Source organism: Eretmochelys imbricata, chromosome 19 (assembly GCF_965152235.1).
Source record: "Eretmochelys imbricata isolate rEreImb1 chromosome 19, rEreImb1.hap1, whole genome shotgun sequence".
NCBI lineage: Eukaryota > Metazoa > Chordata > Testudines > Cheloniidae > Eretmochelys > Eretmochelys imbricata.
Genome location: NC_135590.1, coordinates 11237947 through 11251258, shown reverse-complemented (window position 1 = coordinate 11251258; position 13312 = coordinate 11237947).

The following is a 13312-nucleotide window of genomic DNA, read 5'->3' as shown; positions in this document are numbered from 1 at the left end:
CAGGGCCATGCCTGCTGTTTGGGGAGGCACAGCCTCCCTTACCCGCTGCCCCAGAGGGAACAAACAGAACAGAGGACCCTCAAGTGATCCAGCCCCTGTCGCCCCTTCCCAGCCTCTGACAAAACACAACCTGAGTCCACATTTTAAAGGCTAATAAAAGAAACCTGAGCCGTAGCCAAATCAACCTGCCAAACACAGAGATGAAAATCAAAACAAACTCTAAATAAATAAAGGAAATAACTTTAAACAAACATGAAGGGCCCGACTCCTCTCTCCAATGCACCGGTGTAATTCAGCCCCATTCAGGGTCAGTGAATTTGTGGAAGCACAAACAAGCCAGGTTCCTAGTCTGAAGGCCCGACTGGGGACAGAAAATAGCTTGAACAACAAATTTTTTTCACTGGTACATTTTTCTTGAATGGTGCAAAACCACCAATCAGGAGAAAAACAACACAGGGATAAAGAGAGGTGATGATGGGGTTTCAAAGATTAGCTCTCTTTAAAGAACATTTGTTCCCTGTGGATTCAGAGGGCTGATCCCGGATCACAAACTCCTCCGGCCTAAGGGATTTCTGAACGTGCAGAGAAGAAGTCGCCGCATAGGTGTCCTGCGCCCATTCGCCATTGCCCTTGTGCTGCTGTTTACACAAGTGCAAAGGGGATATAAAATGCTACAAAATTAGAACAGTAGCGTTTCTGCTCACTTTTGCACGCGTTTATATGGCAGCTCCAGGAGTAGGGCAATGGAGAATCAGCGTGGACTCAGGCCTCATCTACGCTTAACACTTCTAGGGCACGGCTTTGTCAGTCAGGGGTGTGCAAAAAACCACACCTCCTAACAACACACTTGTGCTGACAAAACGCCCAGTGTAGGTGCAGCTACACGGACAGAACAGTGCTGCTTGGTCAGCACAATTGATGCTGTTCACCGAGGTAATGGCACAGTGTGGGGGAGGACAACAAAGAAGGATTATGGGGTAGTAGCAGAGAGAAGGAGGGGAAGCCAGGACTGGCATAAAAGGGAGAGCTGCAAGTCAGAGTCCTGGGTTCCCCTCCTCCCATAGCCCTTCCTTATAGCTTCCCCTGCTATCCTGTGTTCCATTCATATTGAGTTGTATGTTTTTTTGATGTATCCACTAGAGACTGGGAAAAAGAAAAGGAGGACTTGTGGCACCGTAGAGACTAACCAATTTATCTGAGCATAAGCTTTCATGAGCTACAGCTCACTTCATCGGAGACTGGGAGTAGATCACCCCATCCCTGTTCCTTTATATGCCTTATACATGGCTTATCATCCCTAAATTAGGGCACAGATTTTGATAAGCAACACACAAGGCCAAACAACTGGCAGCATTATTAATGGAGCTATGCCGGAGATGAACGTGGTCCGTCATTTCATCGAACAATCAGACAGACAGCACAGTGCCAAATTCTGCTCTTAGCTGCCCTGGTGCAGCCCCTATTGATTTCCACCCCTGTTCATTTGACTAACAAACACCAAATTTCTACAAAAGAAAGAGCCCCAGACAACAGTGCCAAGAAAGAGCCACACACGGCAAAGTCCAGAAAACAGAAGTAGCTGCGCAAACAGGTCTGTATTTGCCTGGCAACAGCCTCCTCCTGCTCCAATCCAAAACGCCTGCCAGTTAGGTGAAAATATGTCTTTGCACCTTGCTAATGGTACTTCCAAGGACAGCCAATGGATAGGCAGCTCAAGAAGGAACAGCAGAGCGTGGTTGGCTGAGACTTCAGGCCACTCAGCCAGTGCCTGCAAGGAGCACAACAAAGGGAAAAGAGGAAGCTTGCAGTTGCAGCTTATACAGTCAAACTGATTTTTTCCCTCTGGCTGATAAAGCCCCGCACACAACTAGTGTTATTTTTAGCAGCGTTTTGCAATTGCAGCTTTACTGCAAAACTCTGGCTTGACAACGTTCTGTGCTCTTTAACCACCTTTCTGTGCAAAGAGACCCCAGTTTGCCTTCCATTCCCTTCAGACCTATGCACACTGCAGCTCAGATCATGATAGCAAGGTTTAGCATCCTTAGCCACTTGACCAGTGCAGTCAGGGAGGCCAGATTCTTCTCTGTCTTGTAAATCCATCAGGTCCAACTCCTCCCATGTTACTCTAGGGTTTAAAATCTGGAGAGGCCAAACAGTGGGGCCAGAGCCCTTTTAACTTGCCTTTTTAAATTGCACGTGACTTGAGATGAAGCCAAGTCCAAGCCCCAGACCCAAATCCTCCTGGACTCTGGGGAAGGCTGGGCCTCTCCTTATAATGCTTCCATACCAGAACCAGAGCTTCAGATCTCTCAGTTTGGACTCATCTCTCAGTCCCAAATCAGAACCAAAAAATCTGAACAGCCCAAGCCTTGGCAAAATTTGATTCGAGCCTGAAATTCAAAGGCAAACTCCACAATGCAGCCCCCATTTTTCCAGGCAGCAATGCACCCAGCAGAGGCAAAGCATCGATCCATGAGCAAATTGAACATTCAGAAACTGTTTCTCCCCTGCTTCATATCCTGTCTCGTCATTTACACCTGGCCAGAGAGGGTGTAAAGTTCACCACTTATTCACACCAATGGTGCTGTTGCACACTCACTTTTCACAGGCTGAATAGCGACGTGAGGTGGCAAGGCAGGAAATCGGCTTCCCTCATACCAGGGTAGGTCAGGAGTCAGCAGGGTGACGCTGGCGCAAGGGAGATCAGAACCATCTCAACACACTGTGCTCTACAGATCCTGTACCCCTGCAGCTCTCCTGGACTGTTTCCTAGCCAGCCCTTGCTAAGCCTGGACAGCATTGGTGTGTGAGAGGAGGGGGCACTACTGGCTCCAAAACAGTTCTTTCCCCTTGGAGCCTTACCACCAGCTCACAGCAATTCACCCCCTCCACCACGCCACAAGGCTGTATGCATGTGCAGCAAAAGCAAAGGGATGGAGCAGCTTCTCCCAGGTTCATTAACCCCAGCGCAGGGTCAGAGGAGGAGGCTTGCATGGCTTGTGTGACCAGCTCAGCTGTTTGTCAGGAGCCCAGGAGTGACAGATGCCTTGAGCAGCAGCTGGGCTTTGGGGGGACGCTGAGGCAATTAGCGCTGGGACCAAGCGCTAGGGACTCTTGTGTACCCGGTGACTTGGACCGAGCACTAGGGACTCTTGTGTACCCCGTGACTTGGAAAAAGCCCCAAGCAGCAGCAGGTTGGGATGCAGCCTGCTCCCTGAGCTGCTTCTCCTTTTAGCCTGGTTAATGAGAGCATGCATCTCCATTATTATCCCAGCACAGCCTCCTGGGCCCCAGGAGCTGTTACCAAGGGTGGAAAAGGGCAGGTCTCCCCTTTGATTGGCTCCCAAAGCCCTCTCTCTCCCCCAAGCAGCCTACTAACATGCTTGTCTGGGACTGTACCCCTGTGTCACATTGTCTCCCCTAGCAAGCAGAGCAGACCCCCTAACCCTCTCTTCCCAATTTGCCCACCCTCAGTAACTTTCCCAGCCCAGCTACCAACAAGCCCAAGAGGGGGGATGTGTGGTCTAGTAGCTAGAGGACAGGACTCTTGGGTTCCATTCCTGACTCTGCTACTGACTTGCTGTGTGGCCTTGTGCAAGTCACTTGCCTGTCAGTGACTCAGCTTCCTCATCTGTGAAATGGGGGTGGTAACCCTTTGCCACACAGAGCAGGGTGGGCTGTGAAAACTCATTCAAGAATGCTTGCAAAGCAGAGAGCCTCTGGTGGAAGGTGCTATAGGAGGGCAGCATGTTGCCATGATGTGCTACTTCCTTGGGCAGGGTCCCAAAGCACACAAGCCCCGCTAGCTAACAGCGGCATGAGGGGATGTTCTGGCACCTGGTAAAACCCCCTCCTTCTACAGAAAGAGCCCCAGGATCATTAACATCCTCATAGAGCAGACAAGACAAGACATTGCATTTTAACAATTTACTGCAAACACCCCCATCACCATACACTCACACACACAAAAGAAGCCACCTGCCACACAAGCATGATCAGGCTGATTTGACCCAGTCGAGATTTGAACCTCTGGCTCCAGGGAGTCTGGGTATTTCAAGCCTGAGGCCCCTAGAAGCACACTATGTGCAGAGGTGGGAGGAGATAGGCCAATTGCTGCCGGCTTTCACCTGTACCTGGAAACGCACAGACCTGCATGGCACCTGAAGATCAAGAAGAGATACATTGCCATGCCCACCTGCAAACACAAAGGCTGCTGTTATCCAAGGCCACAAACCATGGATTTGCTCTAATTTTACCTGTCGACCTTGAGCCTAACTCTGCTTTCACTTACACTGGTGTAAATCAGGAGTAACTCCACTAAAAGCACAGTGTAAACAGAATGGAAGATCAGAATCAGGCTCTTGGTCTCACTTTACTCTGTGCTCCCTCTGAGGGCCCGAAGCCTGCCTGCTCTCTGCCCAATCCTTCTCACACCACACCTCCAACGTTTCATACGCTGATCATCTTGGTTCGAGAGCCTTCTCCTCTGCAACTGCAGCTGCCTAGAACACTGCATCCCGTTTGAAAAGATTTCTTTCCTCCCAATCGCTCAGGCATCTCTTTGGCCCCTATAATATTGATCTCTGGCTCCTTGTCTATTCCTGCCCCCTTCTTTATCCATCCCTTATTGGCTTTAGGACCAAGTGCACAGCCAAGTCCCAGAAGCTGCTTCGAACCTGCATGTGCACTCTCAGCTGCATCCCTCCAGCTGATCATAATCCTCTCACTGTTACCTTCTACCATCCTTGCTCGTTTACTGCAGCCACCTGTTAGGCTGTAAGCAGTTTGGGGGCAGGGACCATTTCTGTTATGTGTGCATACAGCACCTAGCGCAATGGGGCTGGGCCTCCAGGTACTACCACCATACAATTATAATTCAGAATCATCATCCTGCATGGGCTCCTCCCAACCACTGGGCAGGTGCCGTGCTGTCAAGCTCCTTCTTTTGTCCAACTCCCTGCCCCCACGCCAGTAGCAAATTTAGCAGGAGAAGCAGGGCAGATCCTGCAGGTTCATTCCATCCCCAAGCCCCCACCTGATACAGGGCTCCAGGCTTGGGTGAGGAATTGCCCAGTGCGTTCAGGAGAGCAGGCGTTGGTTTGTGGGAGGCCAGACGAGATTGCCTGCAAATGCTTTCCAGGTGATAATGACACAGGTTCTTGTTTCGTTCCCCCACTAGGGCTTCTGTTGGGACAGGCACAAAAATTCAGCCAGGAGGCAACAGAGGCAGCCTGAGATCCCTACAAGGGTCTTCTCAACCTCCCTGCTTTGGTTGATTGACCTCTCAGGCTGCTGGGGCAGACAGCCGCCTTGCCTCCCATCAGTGGGTCAAGGAGTGGTGGTGCCTCGCACTCAGAACCTGACTCAGCAACGCTCTGTGTCCTGCTCTCCTTGCCAGACAGCATGGGAGCGACCTCTGCACCTGCCTTCCAGAGCACCCCTGTGCAGTTCTGTCCCACGTCTCACTACATAGCGCTAGGCAGTCTGCTCAACATTGACCACCACTTTGTGTCCCACAGAGAGAGAGAGAGAGAGAGAGAGAGGTTTGTATGTATACACTGAAGGATCCAGCAGGCTCTTGCCACCTCTGTCATTGGCTCTCCTGTGCTCCCAGTTGCCAAGGGAGTCCAGGCACAGAGTGTAGACATGTGGGAAGTGTAATACAATAGGAGTAATAATTAACGACCGTTCGCTAAGCCTCCCTTTCAGGGGAAGAGAATTTTTGATGTGTGGTACGTTTTCCACTGCTTTACAGAGCCAAGGGTCATTAGCTAACAGGCCAGTGGGGTGGCTATTCCCTGAGCATCAGGTATGGGCCATCTAGACTCGCTGGAACCACGGGTTCAAACGATGCCGCCGAGGGGTCGACTCAGCCTTTCATCTGGCAAAGGCTGATAAGTGGAGTCATGTGGAGTTCACTGCGTGTGTGTGATTTTCCAGGTGCTTTCTTCAAACCCAAGTCCCGTCCCACCCCATCCGGACAATACAGATCCTGGGAGGTTTCTGATCCGAGCAGGGAGGTTTCCCCTGGGGTTTTTAGCCAGAATTTTACCCTGCCCATTTTCCTGTGCTCTGGCTGCAGCTTTTCACCCCAGAGCTGGCTGCACTTGCATGGTGGGTGAAGGGATTTTTGGCTGCAGAAGGACAGAGCGGGCCCAGCTCTCTCATCAAGGGGGCGAGGGGAGGGCATAAATGTTCTCACTGTGGGTGCAGTGCCCAGGGAGGCAAATGTCATGGGGAGGATGGTCTGTGCTGCAACTCCAAGGTTGCTGTGGGGACACAGGGGCCTTGTGGTTGACTTCAGGGGATTGGCTCAGCTGCCAGCTCAGGCTGTGCCTTACTGGGTCACAGAGTGACAGTGTGAAATAATTAGGGCTGTCAAGCGACTAAAAAAATTAATCGCTATTAATCCCACTGTTGAACAACAATAGAATCCCATTTATTTTAAATATTTTTGGATGTTTTTCTACATTTTCAAATCTATTAATTTCAATTACAATACAGAACACGAAGTGTACAGTGCTCACTTTGTATTTTTGATTACAAATATTTGCACTGTAAAAAACAAAAAAAATATTTTTCAATTCACCTCATACAAGTACTGTAGTGCAATCTCTTTACATGAAAGTTGAACTTACAAATGTAGAATTATGTACAAAAAAACTGCATTCAAAAATAAAACAATGTAAAACTTTAGAGCCTACAAGTCCACTCAGTCCTACTTCTTGGACAGCCAATCGCTCAGACAAACAAGGTTGGTTACAATTTGCAGGAGATAATGCTGCCTGCTTTTTGTTTACAATGTCACTTGAAAGTGAGAAGAGGTGTTCGCATGGCACTGTTGTAGCCGGTGTTGCAAGATATTTACGTGCCAGATGCGCTAAAGATTCATATGTCCCTTCATGCTTCAACCACCATTCCAAAGGACATGCTTCCATGCTGATGATGGGTTCGGCCTGACAACGATCCAAAGCAGTGCGGACTGATGCATGTTTGTTTTTATCATCTGAGTCAGATGTTACCAGCAGAAGGTTGATTTTCTTTTTTGGTGGTTTGGGTTCTGTAGTTTCCGCATCAGAGTGTTGCTCTTTTCAAACTTCTAAAAGCATGCTCCACGCCTCATCTCTCTCAGATTCTTAAACCTTGGGTCGAGTGCTGTAGCTATTTTCGGAAATCTCACATCGGTACCTTCTTTGCATTTTGTCAAATCTGCTGTGAAAAAGTGTTCTTAAAACAAACATGGGCTGGGTCATTATCCGAGATTGCTATAACATGAAATATATGCAGAATGTGGGTAAAACAGAGCAGGAGACATACAATTATCTCCCCCAACAAGTAAAGTCACAAATTTAATTGACACATTATTTTTTTAACGAGCATAATCATCATGGAAGCATGTCCTCTGGAATGGTGGCTGAAGCATGAAGGGGCACACAAATGTTTAGCATATCCGGCATGTAAATACCTTGCAACGCTGGCTACAAAAGTGCCATGTGAACGCCTGTTTTCACTTCCAGGTGACATTGTAAATAAAAAGCAGGGAGCAGTATCTCCCATCAATGTAAACAAATTTGTTTGTCTTAGTGATTGGCAGAATAAGAAGTAGGACTGAGTGGACTTGTAGGCTCTAAAGTTTTACACTGTTTTGTTTTCGAGTGCAGTTATGTAACCAAAAAAAATCTGCATTTGTAAGTTACACTTTCAGGATAAAGAGATTGCACTTCAGTACCTGTGTGAGGTTAACTGAAAAATACAATTTCTTTTGTTTATCATTTTTACAATGCAAATATTTGTAATAAAAAATAATAATATAAAGTGAGCACTGTGCACTTTGTATTCTGTGTTGTAATTGAAATCAATATTGAAAATGTAGAAAAACATCCAAAATTATTTAATAATTTTCAACTGGTATTCTATTGTTATAAGTGCGATTAATCGCAATTAATTGACAGCCCTAGAAATAATATGCACTGACAAGTGGCAGCACACGGGCCATTTCCACGCGCCCTGAAATCCAGGAAAGGCTTCCCCATTCCAGCGTGAAACTGATTTGTTTGCTTGATACATAAGCATTTACAAAACTCAACCCCACAGAAGTGAAACTGTCATTCATTGTTAGAATAGTGCAAGCAGCCCTCTTCCAAGATCTGACCTCCACTGTGCTATGTGCTATACTGAGTCTCTCCCCTGAAGAGCTTACAATCTAATTAGACAAGATAGGCAAAGGATGGGAAGGGAAACTGAGGCACAGAGAGGGGGAAGTGACTTGCCCACAAAGACAGAATAGGTCAATGGTCAGCCCAGGAAAAGAACCCAGGTATCTTTGCCTGATTCACTGGTTCAATAGATCCATCACTTAATAACATATCCCATTCACAAAGCGTCTTTTATCCTAATGAATACTGAAACACGTTCTTGATTTCCAGAATTCACTTCACCTAGCAGTGAAGTGCAACCGCCTCTGGGGCAGAACGCACCAGCTGTTGAACAGCGTACAAAAAGATTATGCAACTGTTTGGGACAGGAAACAAAGGTCAACACTGGTGATTTAATTCAGCAGAGACACTTGCAGACAACACAAAATATTTGAGAAAAAAAATATCTAATCAGAAAACGTTGAGGCAAATGCCACGAGAGACCTAGCCTTGCTTGAGACAGTTGCTCAGAGCCTACAACAGTCCTGAAAAGACAGGCTGCATGCATGCAATTGCCTACAGAGAAGAGCTTATTACACAAGAGCCAAAACACAAACCACCCCCCTCCCGATTAGCAGAGAGGCAGGACAGATTGAGCAAGGCCGGTCTGTAGCACATGTGAGCAATAAACTCAGCAATAAGGAGTGGCACCAGACACCCCCACCGCTCCTTAGCCTCTGGTGATCCATCCACAGCCAATTAGAGGCATAAAATCAGTCACCTGCAATCTCAGCACTTTTCCTGGGCTGTTTGTGTTGCTTCCTCCCATTTACCAGCTGCTCTGGGCTGTCAGCAGCTTTGCCTGACTCACTCGGTTTGCTCTTTGCTTTACAGCAATGCTGACAAGCTTGGCAAAGGCCCGATCGAACCTCCCTTGCTACCCAGTAACAGAGACCAGCAGCCTCTAACATGCAGGCTGCACATTCTGGTGCTCAGGATGGTGACTGGCAGGGCAGCACTACTGGGCCCCTTCTATCACTAAAGCATTGACTCATTCATCCCCACACAACCCCTTCTCTACGGCATCATTACCCCATGCTACAGAGGGAGACACTAAGGCAAAGAGCTGCAAGTCACTGCTAGAGTTGGGATTAAGACGCAAGACCTCACGAGTCCCAGTCCTGTATTCAGGCTACTAGGTCACACAATCTTTAGCTGCTACTGCCCTGAGCCCTTTACACGCATGCTGTGTGCCACCCCCCTGCCATTCACCTGGCTGTCTGTCAGCTTTGCCCTCTGGTGTACAGCACCAGGTGGGCACTCACAAAAAGGGAAAAACAATGACAACGAGGGCAAGCCCAAGACTCTGGCTTCCTCTGGATGAGGGGTGGCAGGGTGGTTTATTCTCCATGTCGACACAGTCGCTGGCCTCCTTGCTGAGGCTGACAGGACAGGGCCAACCATGGGGGTGGGTTTGGGGGTGGGATATGGACAAGTCTACTAGGAATGGAAATCTTTGTTCATGGGCCGCTTAGCCCTGGTGCCCTTTGTGGGTGGTGTGTATGACGCTGACTCAGTTGCCTGTTTGGCATTCTTCCCCATGGCCTAGAAGGTGGTATCCAATCCAGTACTGCAGCTCCACTGGACCCTGCCTGCCTGCCTGGACCCTTACTTGGGCAGTCCGCAGCATCTGGGAGCCTTTCTCTGTGACCTCGCTAAATGGGCAGCTCCTAGAGAGCCCGAGGAGCAGCACCAACACCTGGTGGAGACCCGATTGTGCTTCTGGCTCCTCCTTCACTGGCCCATTCTGGAGAGGGCAGGCACTTTGAATGCAGTTCAGCAGCGCCTGTCCCAGGGGCATTGGGGCGTGGGGCATGGGGCTCGGCGACCGCTCCTTCCACAGCATCTCTAGCAGGCTGCACATCAGCGTCTGCCATGCTGGCACACGACCATGGGGAAGCAAACGGGATCGTAAAGAGACCATGGCTCAGGGAAGATGCAAAGTAGCTCCTCTGTCACTTGGGTGCTTGATGCCCCTAGAGTCAGCCCGTGCTAGTTCTCCAGTCCTGCCTGTGGCCTTTCCCCCGCACCCGCAAAGAGTTTCCAAATCTGCAGCTCTCAGTCCCACTTCCTTATAACGGACCAAGCCTGTCCAGCCACCCTTTGCTCAGCCCATCAGCCAGCTGGTTAGGATGCCGCAGCCAAGGAGACACAGTCCTTCCTTAGCTCTGCCAGACGTGTGTTGTGTGCTCTGCAAAGCAGACAGACAGACCCGAGCAGCCTGGGCCTGGGCAGGCTGTGAAAGCATCTCTGGCTGATGCAACCTTATTGCTCCCCCTGTCCATCTGGACTGGTAAGCTGATCGGAGCCAAAGCCGGGGTTGCACAGGTAAAAGGAGTCCCTGGAGAAACAGTGCAGGTGCCTTCTGGGACTTGTAGCCCTCTTTGTGTAGAGCATTCATAGCACGGGGAAGCAGACTTCCAGCATCCTCAACATCAGCTGATGCCGTGGGGAGACACTCACTCTCCGGGTAACATCTCCCCTCTTCCTCAGCAATCTTATGCCTCAAAGCAAAAAGGGCTAATGCAATCCTGGGCTGTATAAACAGGGGACGAGGGAGTCAGCACAGCACTTGGATTTTACCCTGTATATGGCCTTGGTGAGACTCATACTAATCCTGCACAGAGTTCTGGTGACCACAGTTTAAAACGGATTGACACGGGTGCAGTGAAGAGCCAGCAAAATGATCTGAGGGTTGGAGAACATGTGGAGCGTTAGTGGAGCCATTAAAAGAGGCAATGAAAGGTTCCAGCTTTAGAGAAGCACAAACCGTACCCGAGGCTGCACAACATGCTTCGGCATGAGCCAATACCAGTTACCCTGGTTTTCAGATGTGCCGGGCACTTACATTTCTAACTGGAGTCCAGTGGCACTGCGAATGCTCAGCACATTTGAAAATCAGACCCCCAGGCTCAGCGATACGGATTTTACATGTGTGTAACATCACTAATACAGCTGCACCAGCAGGAACCCCTAGTGTAGACAGTCGACAGACCTCAGAGGGGGTTTGCACTGATGAAAAATCCCGAACGTAGATAAGGCTTGTGTTGGAGCGTTAAGCGGCAGCTAGAGGAAGGCTGACTGACTGTGTACTCTTGAAGTGTAACTGCTGGTCCTTACGTTGGTAAGCACAATGGAAGGTATTCCTGATGCTGCAGACTGCGCACCTTTTGCATGGACCTTCTGAAGTAAGAGATTTCCTTTGAGAAAAGGAGTCTTGGCTAAGAAATAGCTGGGGTTCAACAAGGAAGGGTCCCTCATGTCTCTCGAAGGGTAAGGCACCAGCACAGGAGCAGTAGGCCTCATTATTGACTGATGGCATACTATGAGAAAGTGACTTACAGATCAAAAGGCAGGAATGGACATCAAGACATCTGGTGAGTAGTTGGGACTGGGAACCAGGACTCTTAAGGTTTCATTCCAACGTCTCATTCTGTGGGCCTTGGGCAAATCTCTTCACCTCTCTTGTCCTTCGCTTTCCCAGCCTGTAAAATGAAGATAATGCTTACCTACCTCCTGGATGAGTTATAAAGCGTAATTAACTGAAGCTTGTAAAATGTTCTGAGATCATAGGTTAAAAAGGCAAAGTAGCCCAAATCTGTTAACCTTTAGGGCCAGTTGCAAAATCCATCTGTTTGCTTGGGCTTTTAGGCAGTGCTCCAAGAATGGGAGGGGTTTTGTTTTCTGCTTGAAATTACCAGCTGATGGAGCTAATTTACTTTTACTGTGAGCAAAGGCTGTTATGCTACTAGGTGGTTATTCACATGTGCAGGCTGTGGTTCCACCTCATTGCCAGGGTGCCCAGAGCCATGGCCAGGCTATTTTGTATTTAAATGTAAATAATTATGAATAAATAATAATCTAGCACCGTTCATCAGATGATCTCAAAGTGCTATACGAAAGAGGAAGATATCATTATCCCTGTTTTACAGATGGGAAAACTGAGACACTTGTGGGGGGACAGGTAGGCGAAGTTACTTGCCTAAGATCACACAGCAGGGCAGTGGCAGAACCAGGAATAGAACAAGCGTCCTAGGCTAGTGCTCTATCCACTAAGCTACACTGCCTCCCTTATACATCTATATGTAATTGCAATAGGACTTTTGATTGAAGCTGGAGTTCATTCAGGCATCACATATAAAGCAATGCAATACACCTGTTAGGCGATAGCCGTGCCCTCTCTCTTGCTCGGTTATTACAGACGGATTCCGCTCTTTCTTTCTTTCCTTATTTGTTTCTGGAGAGGGTAACTCTGGTTGTGGGTTTTTTAATTTTGTTTTTAAGGGAGGAAGGGACAATTGTTTGCAAATGATTGTAATTTTCTACCAAAAAAAAATTAGAGAACCTTTTCAGAAAGCTTTGAAATAAAACCAACTGATGCTATAAGGTGCAATTACGAACCCTAAATTTGTTTGACTGGTGATTACATAGTTTTGGAGAAGGAAGTATGGGCTAGTAGCCAGGAGCTATTAAATTCTTATTCGATCTGTGGGTGGAAATTTCAGAAGCACCAAAGACTTTGGAGGATAAGCCCCATGAAATTCTCACTCTGTGGGATAGTCGACACCAAAATCACTACACTGGAGCAGCGTCCCAGATGCTGGTGCAGCGCTGATAGTGCGGATGCTCTGTGCGGGGTGGCCCACGTGTGGCTCTTCAGAAGTTAATATGCAGCTCCTTGTAGAGGCACCGACTCCAGGACTGGAGCTACAGGTGCCAACTTTCCAATGTGCCGGGGAGCGCTCACTGCTCAACCCCTGGCTCTGCCACAGGTCCTGCCTCCACTCCACCCCTTCTCGCCCCCTCCCCTGAGTTTGCCGTGCCCTCGCTCTCCCCGCCCCCCAGCCTCCTGCACGCCAGGAAACAGCTGATTGGGAGGGAGAGGGAGGCGCTGATCGGCATGGCTGCTGGTGGGTGGAAGGCGCTGGGAGCGGGGAGTGAAACTGATGCGGGGCTGCTGACGTATTACTGTGGCTCTTTGGCAATGTACATTGGTAAATTCTGGCTCCTTCTCAGGTTGAGGTTGGCCACCCCTGCTCTGTGCCAACTAGAGAGAGCTCTCATGTCAGTATACTAAATCCACCTCTGCGAGTGGCGGTAGCTATGTTGGCGGCAGA